General features: G+C 49.1%; 1 protein-coding gene across 3 annotated transcripts in view; it reads left to right on the forward strand.

Annotated features, from left to right (window-relative positions):
- TBL1X (transducin beta like 1 X-linked) overlaps positions 1 to 16823 on the forward strand; it is a 214678-nt gene that overhangs the window by 62450 nt on the left and 135405 nt on the right. The window contains exon 2 of one of the 3 annotated variants that reach the window (XM_080794807.1): positions 6718 to 6817. The exons of the other annotated variants lie outside the window; for them this stretch is intronic. The gene's annotated coding sequence lies outside the window, so the exon portion shown is untranslated. The remainder of the gene's footprint in view (positions 1 to 6717; positions 6818 to 16823) is intronic. 3 annotated transcript variants of the gene reach the window in all.

A 16823-nucleotide genomic window follows, 5' to 3' on the forward strand; every position in this document is an offset into this window, starting at 1 on the left:
CTCAGTTAGGCAACACATAGTACCTTAGCCTCACACATAGTGCTCAGTGATCCGTCACTTGTAGGTAACACTCAGTGCTCATCCCATCACGTGCCCTCCTTAATGCCTGTCGCCCCAGTGACCCCGTCCCCTCCCGCAACCTTCAGTTTCTTTCCTACAGTTAAGGGTCTCTCGTGGTGTGTCTCCCTCTCTGAGGACTTGGCATTCAGTTTTCCCTCCCCTCCCCTGAGGTCCTCCGTGCTGTCACGTTCCCCGTACGAGTGAGACCATGTGGTGCGCTTCTTTCTCTGACTTCTTTCACTTAAGCATAATATTCTCCAGTTCGTTCCACGTTGATGTAAACAGTAAATATTCATCCTTTCTGATGGCTGAGTGATACTCCGTTTTACATACGGACCACATCTTCTTTCCCCACTCACCTGCTGAAGGACATCACGGCTTCTTCCACAGTTTAGCTATTGTGGCCATTGCTGCTGTGAACACTGGGGTACGGAAGGCCCTTCTTTTCACTATATCTGTATCTTTGGGGTAAATGCCCAGTAGTGCAATCACCGGGTCGTAGGGTAGCTCTGTTTTTAACGTCTTGAGGAACCTCCATGCTGTTTTCCACAGTGGCTGCACCAGCTTGCATTCCCACCAACAGTGTAGGAGGGTTCCCCTCTCTCCGCATCCTTGCCAGCATCTGTCATTTCCTGACTTGTTAATTTTAGCCATTCTGACTGGTGTGAGGCGATATCTCATTGTGGTTTTGATTTGTATTTCCCTGATGCCGAGTGATATGGAGCATTTTTTCATGTGTCTGTTGGCCATCTGGATGGCTTCTTTGGAGAAATGTCTGTTCATGTCTTCTGCCCATTTCTTGACTGGATTATTTGTTTTTTGGATGTTGAGTTTGGTAAGTTCTTTCTAGGTCCTGGATACCAGCTCTTTGTTTGTACTGTCATTTGCAAATAACTTCTGTCATTCCATGGGTTGCCGTTTAGTTTTGTTGATGGTTTCCTTTGCTGTGCAGAAGCTTTTGATCTTGATGAAGTCTAAAGGGCGAGTATTTCTGAATGACCTATTTGACGGAACTTACCTGAAGTCTTCCAGGAGCCAGGCGTGGTATGTAGCAGTAGGGAGAGAGGAGTCCCACAGAGACGTAACATTCCAGTATTGCTCAGACCGATGGCCACATGGTCTCCTCTGTTACAGCCGAGGAACAGCTTTTGATCTCTGAACATCAAGCTAAAAGGTCCTTGAAGTGCTCGCTCATTTAACCAAGTACTTGGGGGGACATCCAGCCCCTTGAAGGTGAAGCCTGAGAAGGGAAATTTAGTCAAGTGAAATGTAGGGTTGCACGAACAGCACAAGTGCCCCGCGAGGGTGAAGACACTGGGAGGAAAGCCACAGGAGTGCACAGCCTCGGAGCAAGCTCTCCGTGCCCCCGCGGGAGCTCTCGCGGAAGCTGTGTGCTTCATGCAATGGAAAATGGCCTTTTCAGTAAGCCGGAGACTTGCAGGGTGCCCGGGCGGGGGGGGGGGGGGGAGGCGTGGGCTGGGTAGCGTTTAGTACAAAAGTCTTGTCTTCCGTGGGGGCTGTGGGTCTCGCACAACTTCGAGGTGTTAACTGGGGTTTCCCTGGAGGAAGTGCTCTACCTCAGGAGGGGAAAATGGCAGGTAGTCACTCTTCACGTGGCCTCCAGGAAATCCCAGCGGTGAAGGCTTTGCTAAGGAGCAGGTCATTGACCTTGCCTGCGAATAGCTAGAGACAGAAAGTTTCTCTGCAGACTTCACTGGGGTTTAAAAGGTAACCTATTGTTTTTAAAAACAATAATAAAAATCCAAACCGCCATCCATCCGCCCCCCCCCCACCCCTGCAGGTAGATCCCGCGAGGGATCTACTCACGTGGGTACCATGTGACTCACGTGGGTACCACCACCTAGTGTAACGGATGCTCGTAAAGGCTGTTGTGAGTTACTCTATAATATTCCAAACTCCTGCTCATCGTTAGGAACTTGCTCAGCCGAGAGCCCCCTAAGTATGACTGTCACAGACCCCACGCTCCCGCCATGGGATCTGTAATGCTCTCTGCAGAGGCGGCGTAGTTGGGCAGCTTGTGAATAGGTTCTGTGCATGGAAGCTCTGGCCCGGTTTTTATTTGGATTTTCTCGAGGTCGACCACGCAATGCCTGGCTTTCCTGAGTCTGCGAAGGGGAGGGCGGTCATCCCGTCCAGCCCTGGGAGGGGAAGGTCCAGATGGACTTGTTAGTGTGCGGTGGGCTGTCCGCGTCAAGGTCAACACAGATGCAAGCCCAGTGGGTTTGTTTCTTTTTGCTAAACAAGAGCAATTTCAACTATTTCTGTATGAAGACCGAGTGAGTTGTTTTGTCGAAGACAAGCAGAAGGCAAGCGGAGCTGGTGGCAGGGAGCAGAGTAGCTCGGGTGCGCCCAAAGTTTGTGCATTTTTTGTGCTCCTGACTTGATAGTTTAAAAATTTTGAGCCCACAGAAAAATTAACAAATGCTTTCGTGGGTTGTTAGCATTCTGCCAAACTGACGTCTTTATCGCATGCTGATTTTTTCCCTTTCCCTTCTGTTTTTTGTCTCTTGCACACCCTCCCCCCATCCAACCTTCAGAGAGTAAGACTGTTTTGAATGTGAAAACACTTCCATGGTGCACAAGCCCAAACTCTATTAAGAAGTATTCTCCAAAGTCCCATTCCTACTCACCTCCTAAGTGATTTTCTTTCTTTCTTTTTTTTTTTTTTTTTTAAGATTTATTTAAGAGAGCGTATGCGTGCTTTTGGTAGCTGGGGGAGGGGCAGAGGGAGAGGGTGGGAAGCAGACTCCCCGGTGATCGATGACCTCGGAGCTCAGCAGGTGGCAGGGCTGGATCTCATGACCCTGAGATCTTGACTTGATGAGCAGAAACCAGCAGTCAGATGCCCAACTGACTGAGCCACCCAGGCTCTCCCCCATCCATTGCCATTACTTCCTGCTGCTGTTCTGTGCTCCTCTCTGCGTGTGTGCACTGTGTTTTGTTTTTTTTTTTTTAAGATTTTATTGATTTATTTGACAGAGATCACAAGCAGGCAGAGAGAGAGGAGGAAGCAGGCTCCCCGCCGAGCAGAGAGCCCGAGGTGGGCCTCAATCCCCGGACCCCAAGACCACGACCCGAGCCGAAGGCAGAGGCTCAACCCACTGAGCCACCCGAGGCGTCCCTGTGCACTGTTTTCAAAGCACCCCTGCCCCCGGCAAAGCTCTGTTGATAACTATCATATTTGCACAAAGAAAATCTTAAGTAGGTTTTGTAATGGGGGTTATCAAAGCATCCTATTTTAGTATTAAATAGTTCACTATTTATTAAGCTTGGTGTGTAGGATTTCTGGTGCTCTTTTGGAAAATTACAAGGGATTCTACAAAAGCATATTGAAAAGACCTTCAGCAGACCACATGTGACCAGTTGGCGTATGCACTTACATGTGGGTGCAGTACAAGGACTGTCATAAAGGAGCAACACTGATGTTGATTTATATCCATACAAACTAACGAATAAAAAATAAGGCACAAAGCTTAAGTGCAGGTGGTGTCATTTATATGAAAAATGCCACACCTTTCTCATGCTTGAAGGTATCAGTTGTCCCCGGCCTAAGTTTCTTAGCTGAAACAAGACAAAGACTGCGTTTTGGGCTCAGAAACACCCTTTTCCTCCCGGATGTCCAAGTGCACATTTCCCTCACATCCTCTGTGGCCTCGTGGCTGCCCGGGCAGCCTCCTATCTTCTCTCCAGGCCCAGACCTGGGCCTGCAGGCTCGGCCGCCAGGAGGAGAGGGCCGCCTCTGCTCCCCCACGTCAGGGGTCTCCAGTAGCAGCCCCCCAGCCAGACCCTGCCTACTGCCCGAGTTTATACACCCTTCACACCGAGAATGGTTTGGGCATTTTTAAATGGTTGGGAGAGAAACATCAAAAGATGAATGTTTCCTGACACGGGGAAATAATGAAGTCATGTTCATAAGGTGTCGGATGTTGTCAATGAAAGCTGGGGAGGGAGTTTTTTCTTGTTATGTAATCTCTGCACAAGGAACAGGTGTGATGCCTTTTGGCCTTTTGGCTGAAATCCTACTGTATTTCCTGTCTAGCCTTTTCCAGAAATAGTCCGCCAGCGCCAGCTCCATAGAATTAGACCTTCCAAACAGATGTCAGTGATCGTGCGTCCCAAGCTCATGTAAAAGACACTCAAGTTCTTACGTTCCGTGAGTCAACATGAGGCGTTGTTCGCTCCCTTGTGTACTGCGCAGGCCCCCCCTGGACATAGCACTCCCTTGTGCCTTGGGCTCCCTGTGCAGAATTCTTGGGGTTCCTTCGGCTGCCTGTAGTTTGCGAGCATGTGTGCGGGGGTCCGGCAGGACTCGGGCACCTCACGGTCTAGACTTTGTAATGTTCAACGGCTAGTTTGCTTTGGAATTTTGGAGAAAAAAGAGCACTGCGTTGGCTCCCCTCTGCTCGGGTCCTAAGAGCAGCGCGAAGGACGCTTTCATTTTTCTCAGAGCTTCCAGGCGCGGGAGAACACCCCGGAAGATGGCAGAAACAGATCAAACAGTGCTCCGAGAAGGCAGGGCAAAGGGGACAGACGTGGCGCGTTCCGTCACTGCGCCCGGCCTAGACTCGCGCTCTCAGGAATCACTCAGATCCCCCTTCGCTTCTGATCGCAGTCGCTTTCAAACGGGGCCGGGGTCCCAGCAATCGATAGTCCTCTCGGGTTCGGCCCCGGGGTGCCGTGCCCTCGTCGTCGGAGGGAGAAAGAGTTGGTTAGACGAAAGCGTGAAAATCCTTTTTGGAGTCGCAGTGCAAAGGAGGAAATGAGAGCTTTGATGTAGACTCTGTTTCCAGCAATCCGTTTGATTCTTGGTCCACAAGCTGAAGGAAAATAAACAGTAATTTACAGGCAGTATTTATGTAAGCTGGAAAAATGTCGGTCAGCTGGGAAGATGGAATCTGGGTTAATGCAAGACCACCTCTCGGGCTTTTTCTCCTTGATTGCGGGCTGCGGTGTAAAGCTAATGAAAGGAAGCAATTTCGGGTTTTGTTAGGCTCTTCAGAATCATCGTGGTAAGATACGGACTTTATTTTTTTGCACGGAAAAACAGATTTTTTTCATAAGAGCTTATAGTTGAGTCGTTTTAATGGAATGTAGGTCAGAAAAGTGTAATGCAGAGTTTATTGCCTTTTTAAGACCTCTCAAAGAAGATAATTCTGGTTGTAATTCACAGTAATCTGGGCAAGCAGATTGTTCTCGTGTCAGGGACTGTGTATGCCTTAAATAGTGTCAGGCCACACTCCGTCTGGGGACTTGGGGTAGCTCAGAGCCGTGGTCCTCAGCTGGAGGCCCTTGCGTTCTCCGGGGGACATCTGGCAGTGTCTGGAGACACTTTTGGTTGCCGCAGCTGGAGAGTGGGGGATTGTTCCTGACATCTCATGGGGAGAGACCCAGGGATGTTGCTGGGGGTCTTGGAGTACACACGACAGCCGCCACCCCAAAGAATGACCTCGCCCCAAACGCAATAGTGCCAAGGTTTAAACACTCTGGACTGGAGGGTGTCTTAGAGCCTCATTTCCCAAGTTTTGAAATGTAAAATATGTACGTAGACACACATAAGCATACACACATGTGCATGTGCACATTGCTCACTCTGCACACGTGACATGTGCCATGGGACGGCATGTCCCCTGGTGCCCACCCTTGCCCAGGGTGTTGTAATTTGGGGGCACTGTTGTGTATACCATGTTGATGACGTTGGTGACAGTGATATTGGGACCACAGGGCTTTTGTTCTGCCCAAGGGTCCAAAGTAGAGTGGATTTTCATATTTTCAAAATGTAGTTTAAAATGTTTTGATTTTTAGTTCTTTTTTTTTTTTTTCAGACTTAGCAGGGGCATGAGTGGGAGGAGGGGCAGAGGGAAAGCCCCGACATGGGGCTGGATTGTGGGGCTCGATCCTAGGACCCCAGGGTTATGACCTGAGCTGAAGGCAAATGCTTAACCGACTGAGCCACCCAGCCACCCCTAGAATGGCGTATTTCAACAAAACTTTCTTCTGTGCGTATAAATTGGTTATGTTCTAAGGTTTCCCTTTACAGCTTCCTGCTACAGAAGCGGTGATGGGTAAAGAAACAGGGACTGCTCTGCAAACATAGAGCCCCCATAACTGTGGGGGAAGAAATGTATTGGCACATGACAGTTTTGGGGAGCGCTTGTGTTTCCAGGGTGTGTGTGGAGAGGATCTTTCTATGTTGAGCTTTGGGTAGGGCGGTCGAGAAAAAGAGAATAATGGGTTCCTGGTGCAGCTGCTTCCCAAGCACATGATGCCAGGCGCTCAGCAGCTGCTGGAGGGGGAGAGCGTAGTCTCCCTCCCTCGAGAACCTCTGATCCGGCGAGGGGGGCTGGCGCGCACCCGTGGCTCCCATTGCGAGGGTAGTGCTGCGAGGCAGGTGTGCTTGTCCCGGGGTGCCCGGTGAGGACCCGCTGGACGTGTGGGTGCCAGGCCCTTCGATGAGGCGGAGGAGGTGAGGCGTGTGGCGTCGAGGAGGAGCTGCAGCCCTGCGTGGGCAGGACCATGTCCTGCATTGCACGGCCCCGCTTGCCCACGGATCCTCCAGCGGGCCTCCGTGGGGCCCTAGATCTTGTGGCTGCATTTCTTCTGGCTTTGAGATCATACATTTCTAGTTTGGTGTTTCAGGGAGAAGGCGGTGGAGGTGTTTGTGGACTGAGCTGACGCTGTAGGCTTTGGGGAAGACAGCCTTTCTGAGCAGCAGAAGAGAGAGTGGTCTGGAATCCAGGTACCAGCCTCCCGGCCGTGCGGCTCTGTGCTCTTGGGAAAATCATCCGGCCTCAGGCCATTTATCTGTGATTTGGGGGTAGTCGTGCATGTGAGGCCTCAGTGACTAAGATGTCAGCGTTTGTGTGCCTTCTGAGGTCAAGCTCGCCTAAGTGGAGCTGGCCAGACTGGCACCCGCCTCTGCTTCTTGGTATCAGGCCAACCGAAATTATTAAGTGTGCAAGGCAGAGCCCTCATGTGCCCACCCCCGGACCACAGCTGTCTAGCAAAGAATGGCTGTGACCGCTGGTCAGAGTCATAAAACCAGCCCTCCCGTCTCCAGCCCCTGTTCTGGGTGCTCTTCCGGTTTCTTTCTTTCTTTTTTAAAGATTTTATTTATTTGACAGAGATGACAAGTAGGCAGAGAGGCAGGCAGAGAGAGAGGGGGAGCATGCTCTCCGCTGAGCAGGGAGCCCAGTGTGGGACTCGATCCCAGGACCCTGAGATGACCTGAGCCAAAGTCAGAGGCTTAACCCACTGAGCCCCCCTGGCGCCCCGCTGCTCCCATTTCTCAAGATGGTTGTGGCAGACAGAGCAGTGGTCCTCGAAAGGTAGTCTCCGTCCTAGTCCTGGAACCTGGGAGTATGTCTCCAGGGTCTTGAGATGGGACGACCATCCCGTGAGGCCACAGTCCTCCCAGAGGTGCTTCTCCTCAGACGGGAGCAGCGGGAGTGTCAGAAGCAGAGAGGAATTACGTCCACTGAAGCAGCGGTCAGAGGGACGGGCTTCTGCGGGCTGCGGGATGCCGGCAGCCTCTAGAAGCTGGACACGGTGAGGATATGGATTCTGCTGTGGGGCGTCCAGAAGGAACCCGCTAACCTGCTTTAGGCATCTCGCCTCCAGAACCCAGAGAACAAGTCTGTGTTGCTCCAGACTACTGAGTTTGTGTGGGTTTGTCAACCAGAGCCACACGAAGCTCATACCCTGGCCGAGTCTGCCGGGATTACAGGCCAGAGTCAATACACTGGGACCAGGGACCCAAGAAGGGGCAGCAGGTCGGGGTCCAGGACTTCCGCGGGCTCCTCGACGGCCTCTTCTTCCTCTTTCAGTGAGAAACATGGCCTGGCAGTGAGAGGCCTCGGCTGTGTATTGTCCTTCCCCATGGGTGGGACGTCTGCTGCCGGGACTGACCAGGGTGGAACAGGTTCTTTGGAAGTACGTGGGGAAACCGTGGCTGTAGACGAGGCTCGTTCCGCCTGCAGTAGAAGACATGGAAGGGGGTGAGTCCCAGACCGTCTCTGTAGCAGCGCTGAACGTCCCCTCGGCCTGCGCAGTTCCACAGCCGCCTCGTGAGCTATTGGGCAGCTGTTAAAATACATCTTACTGTCATTCTTGAAGTTCTTGTCATGTGTCACAACAGAAAATTGAATTTCTCAATCTGCTTCCATGGAATGGAAGATCCGCTTAAACCAGGACTTCGGGTGCTCGTGCTCTTGACTCCTAAGAAGCAGATACTGTAGTGAGTTTCATCCTCTGGATTCTGTTGTGACTGTGACGGGAAGTGTTTTACGTGTTGTGGTTTTCATCTCAAAGCAGCTGAAGATCACATTATGTCTAAAGGTGACTTGATTCAATAAATTTTATTGTTCAGGTTTAATTTGAATTAGAAAGCCCTTCTATATGCCTCTTACCCAGGTAAATTATGCAATTAAGCTTTTGACATTAGCGAAAATGCACTATTTAAAATCCTCAGTATCACAGCAAATGCAGTTTCCATTTTTTTTTTTTAAACACTGGAAGTTGTCTCTAGTTTTTTGGTCATATTGTAGCAATACGTTTTATTTAGTATTAGTACTCATGTACAGAGGTAATCTTTGCTTCAAGGATCTCAGAGTTCTTTTAAAGAAACAGTTTTACTGAGAAATAGTTTACACAACTACAAAGTTCACGTGTTGTGTAGAATTCAGTGATTTTTAGTAAATTCAGAGTTGTACAGATATTATCTCAATATAGTTCTAGAACATTTGCCAGCCCAAAAAGACACCTGTGCCCAAGGACAGTGCTCCCCTCCTTGCCAGGCCCTAGAACCACTAATCTTTGTGTCTCTGTGGATTTGCCTATTCTGGACATTTCAAATAAATGGAATCGTGCAGTATGGATCTGTGTTGTGTCTGATCTTTCGTTTAGTTTAGTGCTTCCAGAGTTCGTCCATGTTGTAGCACGAGTCAATATTTCCCTCTTTTTTATTGTTGAACAATGCTCTCGTTACAAATAGACCATATTTTGCATATCCACTCATCATTTGATGGGCTTGTGGGTTGCTTCCACTCTTTCGCTGTTATGAATAAGCTACCGTGAAAGTTTGTTCACAGGTTTTTGAATGAACCTTTGTTTTCATTTGAGTGGAATTGCTTGGCCATATGAATTCTGTGTTTAAGTTTTTGAGGAACTGCCAGACTGTTTTCCAAAATGGCTGCTACAGTTTGCAATCCCAGCCCTGCTCTGCGAACATTCCAGTTTCTCCATATCCTCACCAAGGCTTATTATCATTTCTCAAAGAAATTTTTGAGCTGCTGTTAGAATGCTTACAGTGTCACCTGTTGGGTTATTAGGAAATTAGGGATTTTCATTACCTGCTTCCGGGACCACAAGCTTCTTAAAGGAAGGAACTGGGCTGGTCCTCTGCATCTGTGCCTAGTGGCGAGCCTCTCCTAAAGGTTGGTCTCAGTGGCTGAAACAATAGAGTAATTAATGCATGGTTCCCCACAGAGAAGGGAATCGTGGGGCACCACTTGTCCAAGGACCCTTGGAGCCAGGGCTTGGGCCCAGAAGATGAATGTGGACCGTTGAGTGCTGGTTCTGTGCCTTTTCTCCCAGGAGATAAATTTCCAGACCGAGTGAAGCAGTTTTCGGGGTCGTTAACCTTTACTCTGTACTTTTGAAGATGTTACTGGAAGACGTGCTTGCATTTTTCAGGGATGGGCTAAAGTTTCAAGCATTTGGAGTGAAGGTGAGTTTTGACACGGAGGCTCTAATGGGGGGGGTACAGTGAGTGACACTGTGGTGGGTTCGACAGCCTCTGGTGGGAGGCGCCGCAGAGACCGCACTTGGTTGTCATGTCAACACCCTGAGACCTAGAACTAACTCTCTCTCTCTCTTTTTTTAAAAGATTTTGTTGATTTATTTGCGAGCAAGAGAGCATTTTATTGATTTATTTGAGAGCAGAGGGGCAGAGGGAGAGGGAGAAGCAGACTCCTTGCTGAGCCTGGAGCTGGAGGAGCTGCTCCATCCCAGGACCCCAAGGTCATGACCTGAGCTGGGCCCCCAGGGGTCCCTAGAGCTGTTTCTTGCAGTGATTACAAGGTATATAGTCGATTTTCTAATACAGAGCGCTAAATGCTATAACATGGTGTGAACATAGTATAGTGGGATCTCGGTGGCAGGAAGAAGGGTGTATGAGTTTCCTAATGATGCTGTAACAAGTGACAAACTTTGTGGCTTCAAACAACACGAACGTAGTTTCCACTGATTCTGGAGGTCGCGAGTCCAAAATGGGAAGTTTCACTGGACTGAAATGGAAGTGTCTGCAGGGCCCCATGGTTTTCTGGAGCTTCTAGGGGAAAGTTTTTGTTTTTTGTTCTTGTTTGTTTTTAATTGCCTTTTCCAGCTTGGAAAAGGCTGCCTCTGGTCCTTGGCTCATGACTCCTTCATTCGTCTTCAGAGCCAACAACAGTTGAGGTTTTGTCACATTCCATCACTCTGATGGTTGTTTTGCAACCCTCTTCCCCATTTCTTTTTTTAAAGATTTTATTTATTTATTTGACAGAGAGAGATCACAAGTAGGCAGAGAGGCAGGCAGAGAGAGAGGGGGAAGCAGGCTCCCCACTGAGCAGAGAGCCCAATGTGGGGCTCCATCCCAGGGCCCTGAGAACGTGACCTGAGCCGAAGGCAGAGGCTTAACCCGCTAAGTCACCCACATGCCCCCTCTTCCCCATTTCAAGGAGTTCCCTGACTGCATTGGGTGTGCTTGTATAAAACTGGGTACGGTCTTTTTTTTTTAAGGTGAGACTAGCCACCTGAATTCCACCAGCAACCTTGATTCCCAGACTTCATGTGATCTAACGTGCTCACAGGTTCTGGAGGTTAGGACGTGCACAGCCTGGGTGGCAGGGGCGTTACTCTGCTTACCGTAGGTGGCGTCTGCTTCCAGGGTGGTGATAACTGACTCTCGACGGTGCTGTTTGCCCTGGCCCCTGCCTTTCTAGCTGTGGAGAAACCAACACTTTCGGCAGGCGGTATAAGGAGCTTGGGTTTGTTTTCTGAAGCAGTGTAGTCACCCATGATGTCTTTTTGAGGAATGAGATACATCAGACCTCTGCTTTAGGAAGATTCATGGGGTTTTGTGGATTTGCAGAGGGAGAGGTCAGGAGGAGGGAAGTTGTGTGCAATCATTCAGGCTATCAAGTAGGAGAGCGGCAGTGACCGTGGAGACTGTGCCATGTTAGAGACTCCATAGGGTTGGTTAGATGACTTGGCGTCTGATGGATGGGATTTTGGGAGGGGGATGGCAGAGAGAAGGGAATGAGTCTACGGTGGGAGCAGCAGAGTTTTGGTTCTGGGAGTGAAGGGCAACAAAGGGTGGGTTACAGACATAGGAGCGTGAGGCTGGGAAGAAAGTGAAGATTGCATTTGAAATCTTGACCTTCAGATGCTAGATGGGGACCCAACTGGAGACAGAAAGTAGGCAGAAGAAATATTGCCTTGAAATAGAGCTTTAGAATTACCTGCAAAAAGTCTTAAAAAACAAAAAAAAAGTTGGGGGGGGTTGCCGTGGTGGCTCAGTTGGTTAAGTATCTGCCTTTGTCTCAGGTCATGATCTCAGAGTCCTGGGGTCAAGTCCCGCATTGGGCTCCCTGCTCTGCCCTGAGTCTGCTTCTACCTCTCCCCCTCCCGACCATTTGCATGCGTGCGGTCTCTCTCTTAAATGAATAAAACCTTAAGGGAAAAAATAGAATTACCTGCAGAGAGGGCTGCCATGGTATTACAAGGGAGCAAAGCTAGAAGAAAATGTTTCAAGAACAGAGCGTCAGAGAAGTGCTTATGTTGAGTGGATGAGATGATGAGGAACCAAAGGAGCAGTCTGAGAAAGAGTAGTCATGAAAGAGAAAGAGGTTGATTCTGTCAACACCCGTTTATTGGGTGACTACAACCGCAGGTACTGAAGATCTAAAGACACGTGCAGTTCCTGCCCTCAGAGGGGTCATGGTCTGTCTTGATTGCTCTGGCCCCAGCCACCTGGATGTGTGGCCATTGTGTCAGCCAGTGAGGGAGGAGGGGCACTGTCGAATGCTCTTGGGGAGTGGGACAGACGAAGTGTGGTCTTTACAGCTGTCGACTTGGTTGATGTTGTTATTTCAAGATAGCGGATGGAGGACGCTTCCTTTGGTCATCCGTGTGGTTCTAACTAAGGGCCCTTCCCACCCTCTTGGCCACGTTAGAACCTCCAGATTTAATAAGTCTCTGTTTCTTTAGGCAACTGGGACTTTCGCATCCCTGGTTTGTCATTCTGAAGCCTCAGCCGTCTTCAGTACTGACTTGTCTCTGATATCTAGGGTCGTCCCATAAGGTCCCATTGGGACGCGTGTGAGAGCGCAAGGCAGCACTGTTCGCAGTTAACCTTGAAACTACAGGGGTCAATCGGCACCATCTCGAGCACAAAGACGGGTGGCTAAAGTCACTTTGTGTGGCCACTTTGGGTGGCTAAAGTCACTATTTAATTTCCTGAAATTCTCAACTTAAACTTGTGAAAGAGTTTTAATGTCCGGTGTTTTGTAATTATTTCCTGGGTCACATGGAAGTGTGTTCGTACACGCTCAATCCGGGCGTTGGTTAGTGCTGGGGCCCGTCATGCCATGCGTGCTGCTGGCCTGCAGGTGCATGGACCCCATGGTGAGGGATGGAAGCGCAGATCACCAGAAGGGCGTCGTTGAACTTCCTGCCCTTACGTAGTCTTGCCGTGCCCTGTCTCTTCCTTAAACGTGAGGGAATGAGAGTGCAGCTTTCTCTTTCTACGTGGGTGGCCCGCAGTTTCCTGACACTTAAGAAATGGTTCTCCTTATTTATGGAGGCACTGCTTAAAATAGCAAGGAGTTGAATGCAGTGGTGACAAAAGTTTATTTAGCCCTTAGAGTGAGTTACTAGGCAACTGTTAAAAATGATAATATACAAATGGTATATTTATTGGCACTGAAGTGTGTTTACAAGATACTGTAGCGTGTTGCTGTGACCCCAGGAGACCCGCAGCCCGCTGGGACTCTGAGCGCATCTGAGAGGTCTCCTTGGAGTTCTGCAGGCTGGGGGGAGACGTGCACGCTGCCGCCGTGTTGTTGATCCGCACAGACTTGATTTGATTACCTGTGCTGCGGGGTTGTGCGGTCACCTCATGTTAAGAATTACTGTAAGAAGCGGCCCCATGAAATGTGTCCTTGACCCCATTTACTGAGAATGGAGAGTTCCCCCTCTGGGCCCCGTGGGAGAAATGGTGTACGTGTATCCACTCCAGAAGCTGTGTTGTTAATGAGCTGCTTCACTTTCTGGATGCGAACATCTACTCCTGTTTGGTTCTCTAACTAGATGGCTAGGAAACTCAGTATCCGAGTTTGGTTCCCTTGCAGCTAAACGTTGTGTCCACTTCTGGGCTTTGCCTGTGGTCCTCATCTCCCAGCTCATTCTTGGTGCCATCACCTTCCGTTCGTGTTCCCCACTGTGGATCGCGCACGCGCGCGTCTGTGTGTTTGTGTATGTGTCTGGAATCCTCATCCAAGTCCCTTTTCCTTTCTCCTGGTGGAGGATGGCGGCGTCTCTTAGTCAATGAGTGCATTGTGGTTTCTTGCAGGTTGTTGGCTCACAACAGCTTTCGAATTCTCGTGTGTTAGCAGCATCTTATTTTAATCTGGCTGCTTCCTGCTGAAGTACATCGGGACAGAGTGTGTTTCTAAATTTAGCACGGTGGAGACTTGGGCAAAAGCAGCTGGTGAGCAGACCCTAGGTGAAGCTTTCTGGGTCTTTCTAGTCTGAAAATTAAAGTTCTGTCGTATCAGTTTATGAAAGAAAGATAAAACAGTTAGCAACGCTCTGGACTCATTTGATTTTTCTGGGGGAAAATGAAAAGCTCACAGCGTTGTACCGAACACCTTCTTTGGCCTGCAGGTCCGTCGGGTGGAGCAGAGATTCTTTTCCTGTCTCGGGAGGTGTGGCGGAGCAGTTCCCTGAACGCTCTGTTGGAAGGTGGGACCTTGGAGCCCTGAATAGGCTCCCAACTTGTTGAAAAGCAGGAAGTGAAAATGAGGTTATAGATGTCAAAGTTCCTAAATGTCTCCCACTAAACAAGTGTAAAGAATTAGCTCAGGGAGTGCCTGGGTGGCTCTGTCGGTTAAGCGCTAGACCCTCATTTCTGCTCAGGTCATGATCTCAGGGTGGTGAGATCGAGTCCCGCCTGTGCATGCTCCCTCTCTCTCTCTCACAAAGAAATAAGTCTTAAAAAAAAAAAATTGTGCAGAAAGAAGAACTGTTTCCTGATTTATGGGAAGGAGAGATTGGGCACGACGTCTCGGGATCAGTTCCGAGCCTCAGCTGCTCTCTGTCACTAACCTCGAATACTGACGGCCTCCGACAGCCAGGGCTGGGCTGGGTATTCCATGTGAAGGCTCAGAGGTCAGGGTCCAGGAGCGCACAGGTCCTTAGTGACAAGGCTGTGAGGTGATCGCCTCACAGACGGGCTGTAGGGACAAAAGCAGTTTGGGGCAACCCTTGCCCGGTGTCCACTGTGTGCCGAGGAGTGTTCTCTGCTCTGCCCACGTATGAATGGTGGCGTGTCCTCCTCGCGTCGTCGTGAGGCTTCAGTTAGTTACCCCGCTGCCCGGAGGAGGACCCGGAGGCCCGAGCATCTTGGGCCCGGGTCACACACCCAGCTGGCAGGGGGGCGCCCATCTCGCAGAGCCTTCTGGCCCCAGCGTCCGCGTGGTCGGTGCCGTGGCTCCGTGTTCACTGTGGAACCAGAGCAGTGTGCCTGACGGAAGCGCCTCTGCTGGCCCGGCGCGGGGGTCCGTGGGGAGCTTGCGGAGAGGGAGCTGTGGACGGGTGACGCAGAGATGGTAACAACGCCGGTTTCGGACATGTGGGTCCTTTGAAAGGGTGCGAGGCTGGGGAATGTGAACGGTTGTGCGTAACCTGCGCAGAAGTTGGGGTGGTCTTTTTGAGGTGCTTGTCGTAGGCGCTTACCTGGACCTTGGAGGATGTGTAGCAGCACCCCAGTCTCTCCCACCGCATGCTAGCAACACGGCCTCAGGCTCGTGACTTCGGGCCCCTTGTTGGGGGTAGTAGAGATTACCTTTAAAAAAAAAAACAGCCTTAAAAATTTCCGTTTTTGGAAAAGCCCGGGGTTTAAAAGTCATTTTGAAGGCGTCTGTTTCCAGAGGGGTATGGATTTAGAAAGCTGGATGTTTGTGGGTTGGGGGAGACTGCGGTGTGTTTGTGTAAGAGTGTTGGCTGTTTTTAGTCTTAGTTTTTCATTTGAGTTTTTATTTAGGACATCCTCCTGATGGCCTGAACGTGGAGGTGACCCTTGGGGTGTTGTGCTTGGTGAATGGGAAGAGGGGGGTGTGTGTGTGTGTGACTGTGTGTGCACGCGTGTGTCTTAATACTTAGTTCTTCATTGGCTTGTCACTGACATTGGTGTCCCAAGTTTTGAGGTGTTTATGTAAACAAATAATTGAATTTAATTGTTTTACAAAAGGGATTTGCTTGCAGCACTGTTAACTGAAACCGAAGGCAGTATAATTGACCTTTCCAGGTGAGTGGGGGAGGGCATGTGTTTGGCCGAGGATAGAAACTGAAATGTGAGCCCCAGGACCATATGGCGTTCGGAAGCTTTTATCATAATTTCCGTGAATAGACAATGTGCTTGACAATTACATTTAAAATTATGCTTAATGCTCACTGCACAGTGTGGAGACGGTGCTCTGGGAGATGAGGAAGAGATTAATTGGGATTCTGTTCTACCTCTCGGTGCACTGTGTCATCTGTAAACAAAGAACTGATTACGGTCACGTGAGGATTATCTGCATACGGTGGGCTTGTGTACCTGTGCGCAGAGACTCCAATCACTGTTGATCGACAGTTTGATGAATAAGAAAGATGTTGTCCTAATACTTCCATGTGTCTTCTTTAAATGTGGTTATTTTTCTCACTAAAGATTAGTTTCCTGCCATTAAATGAAATTTAATTTATCATTCTAATTTAAATAATAGTAAATGCTTAGAAACAAATATTGTGCAAAGATAGCTTATTAAAATTCGCTGTGGGTTTGTTTTCTTCCCCCCGCATTGGTGTTGGATCTGTAGGGATTATAGACTTAAAAGCCCAATTGGGTCATGTCATTACCTTATCCCACATCAGATTTTCACGTGACAAACCGTAGCTTGGTCTTCCTGTGTGGAGTCTGTTTGGTATATCATCGTGTGAGCCAGGGACCCGGTTTTCATTTGTTGGGAGTGGCGTACGGTTGGCTCTAGTGGTGTGGGGTGGCGGGGAAATGATGCATGTGTCTGCCCACATGCATTCAGAGGCATCATCAGAAGCATTGGTTTTGCTGGTGATAGAAGCCTGGAAATCTTGTTATGAGCATCATAATAGTTTCAAAAAGAAATCAAGTTTATACGAGGATCTTGTTTGGTGACCGTTTGCTTTTTGAGTAGTTCATACTTTCTGGCTGAATTTGTAAAACCTACATATATAATAAAATGTCATGTTTTGCAGGAACGAATGGATATTAATTAATTAATTAATTAAACGACTTACATGAAGAATAGATGAAGAAAATGTGTTTCCCCATTGATCCTTAAATAAAAAATGATTTCTCCTGAACATTTATTTCGCTATCCCCACAGTGCTGATACGTTTCTTTTCTGAGTCGAAAATAACAATAATGACTTCCTTTTGGTTTTGAGCCTGCCCTTAGTTTGTTTTCA

This window comes from Martes martes, assembly GCF_963455335.1.
Source record: "Martes martes genome assembly, chromosome: X".
In the NCBI taxonomy this organism is placed as follows: domain Eukaryota; kingdom Metazoa; phylum Chordata; class Mammalia; order Carnivora; family Mustelidae; genus Martes; species Martes martes.